The following is a 3418-nucleotide window of genomic DNA, read 5'->3' on the forward strand; positions in this document are numbered from 1 at the left end:
ACACACAGAACAGACGCTGTCACCTGTGGATCAACACACAGAACAGACGCTGTCACCTGTGGATCAACACACAGAACAGACACTGTCACCTGGAACAGGACAGACGCTGTCACCTGTGGATCAACACACAGAACAGACACTGTCACCTGTGGATCAACACACAGAACAGACACTGTCACCTGGAACAGAACAGACACTATCACCTGGAACAGAACAGACACTATCACCTGGAACAGTACAGACAGAACAGACACTATCACCTGGAACAGAACAGACACCATTACCTGGAACAGGACAGACACTATCACCTGGAACAGTACAGACAGAACAGACACTATCACCTGGAACAGAACAGACACTATCACCTGGAACAGGACAGACACTGTCACCTGTGGATCAACAGACAGAACAGACACTGTCACCTGGAACAACACACAGAACAGACACTATCACCTGGAACAGAACAGACACTATCACCTGGAACAGGACAGACACTAGCACCTGGAACAGGACAGACACTAGCACCTGGAACAGGACAGACACTATCACCTGGAACAGGACAGACAGAACAGACACTATCACCTGGAACAGAACAGACACTATCACCTGGAACAGGACAGACACTATCACCTGGAACAGGACAGACAGAACAGACACTATCACCTGGGACAGAACAGACACTGTCACCTGTGGATCAACACACAGAACAGACACTATCACCTGGAACAGAACAGACACTATCACCTGGAACAGGACAGACACTAGCACCTGGAACAGGACAGACACTAGCACCTGGAACAGGACAGACACTATCACCTGGAACAGGACAGACACTATCACCTGGAACAGAACAGACAGAACAGACACTATCACCTGGAACAGGACAGACACTATCACCTGGAACAGGACAGACAGAACAGACACTATCACCTGGAACAGAACAGACACTATCACCTGGAACAGAACAGACACTATCACCTGGAACAGAACAGACACTATCACCTGGAACAGGACAGACACTATCACCTGGAACAGAACAGACACTATCACCTGGAACAGGACAGACACTAGCACCTGGAACAGGACAGACACTGTCACCTAGAACAGAACAGACACTAGCACCTGGAACAGGACAGACACTGTCACCTGGAACAGAACAGACACTATCACCTGGAACAGAACAGACACTATCACCTGGAACAGTACAGACAGAACAGACACTATCACCTGGGACAGAACAGACAGAACACACACTAACCTGTCCACTGGTCAGTCACACTAACCTGTCCACTGGTCAGTCACACTAACCTGTCCACTGGTCAGTCACACTAACCTGTCCACTGGTCAGTCACACTAACCTGTCCACTGGTCAGTCACACTAACCTGTCCACTGGTCAGTCACACTAACCTGTCCACTGGTCAGTCACACTAACCTGTCCACTGGTCAGTCACACTAACCTGTCCACTGGTCAGTCACATTAACCTGTCCACTGGGTCCTGTCCACTGGTCAGTCACACTAACCTGTCCACTGGTCAGTCACACTAACCTGTCCACTGGTCAGTCACACTAACCTGTCCACTGGTCAGTCACACTAACCTGTCCACTGGTCAGTCACACTAACCTGTCCACTGGTCAGTCACACTAACCTGTCCACTGGTCAGTCACACTAACCTGTCCACTGGTCAGTCACACTAACCTGTCCACTGGTCAGTCACACTAACCTGTCCACTGGTCAGTCACACTAACCTGTCCACTGGTCAGTCACACTAACCTGTCCACTGGTCAGTCACACTAACCTGTCCACTGGTCAGTCACCAGACACACTAACCTGTCCACTGGTCAGTCACACTAACCTGTCCAGTCACACTAACCTGTCCACTGGTCAGTCACACTAACCTGTCCACTGGTCAGTCACACTAACCTGTCCACTGGTCAGTCACACTAACCTGTCCACTGGTCAGTCACACTAACCTGTCCACTGGTCAGTCACACTAACCTGTCCACTGGGTCAGTCACACTAACCTGTCCACTGGTCAGTCACACTAACCTGTCCAGGGGTCAGTCACACTAATAATGTCCACAGAGTGGTCAAACATATAGCCTGTCCACTGGTCAGTCACCAGATGGCCACACTAACCTTCCAGTCCACTAGGTCAGTCACACTATAACCTGGTCCACTGGTCAGTCTTCCAGACACACTAACCTATGGCCACTGGTCAGATCACACTAACCTGTCCACTGGTCAGTCACACTAACCTATGGTCCACTGGTCAGATGGCCCCTAACCTGTCCAGATGGTCAGTCCACTTCCAGATGGCCCCTATAGAGCCCTTCCAGATGGCCCCTATAGAGCCCTATGGTCCTTCCAGATGGCCCCTATAGAGCCCTGTCCACTGGTAAGTCACACTAACCTGTCCACTGGTCAGTCAGACTAACCTGTCCACTGGTCCAGATGGCCACCAACCTGTCCAGATGGTCAGTCACACTAAGCCCTCCAGGTCCACCTAGGCCCTTCAGATCACACTAACCTGTCCACTGGTCAGTCACACTAACCAGATGTCCACTAGGTCAGTCACATATGTGGAGGGTTTCAGATGGCCCCCGACAGTTTCCTTCCAGTGTCCACCTGCTGGTTCATCTTCAGATGGTGGCTCCAGATGGGAGCAATATTCCAGATCAATCAGCCCTTCCAGATGGCCACCTATAGAGCCCTTCCAGATGACAAGCAGCTCCTTCCAGATGGATCAAACTTCCAGATGGCTATGTCAAACACTGAGACTGGTCCTATGGCCCCCTCAGATGGCCCCTATAGAGCCCTTCCAGATGGCCCCTATAGAGCCCTATGGTCCTTCCAGATGGCCCCTATAGAACCATACGGTCCTTCCAGATGGCCCCTGTAGAGCCCTTCCAGATGGCCCCTATAGAACCATAAGGTCCTTCCAGATGGCCCCCTATAGAGCCCTAAGGTCCTTCCAGATGGCCCCCTACGGCCCTTCCAGATGGCCCCATACGGTCCTTCCAGATGGCCCCCTATAGAGCCCTTCCAGACCATACGGTCCTTCCAGATGGCCCCTGTAGAGCCCTTCCAGATGGCCCCTATAGAGCCCTAAGGTCCTTCCAGATGGCCCCTATAGAACCCTGTGGTCCTTCCAGATGGCCACCTATGGTCCTTCCAGATGTCCTCTATAGCGCCCTATGGTTCCCCCCATGGTCCCCCAGGGTAGCCTAGTGGTTAGAGCGTTGGACTAGTAACCGAAAGTTTGCAAGTTCGAATCCCCGAGCTGACATGGTACAAATCTGTCGTTCTGCCCCTGAACAGGCAGTTAACCCACTGTTCCTAGGACGTCATTGAAAATAAGAATTTGTTCTTCACTGACTTGCCTAGTTAAATAAAAGGTAAAAAATTTTAAAAAAGCG

The sequence above is a fragment of the Oncorhynchus keta genome, unplaced genomic scaffold (assembly GCF_023373465.1).
Source record: "Oncorhynchus keta strain PuntledgeMale-10-30-2019 unplaced genomic scaffold, Oket_V2 Un_contig_1335_pilon_pilon, whole genome shotgun sequence".
Lineage (NCBI taxonomy): Eukaryota > Metazoa > Chordata > Actinopteri > Salmoniformes > Salmonidae > Oncorhynchus > Oncorhynchus keta.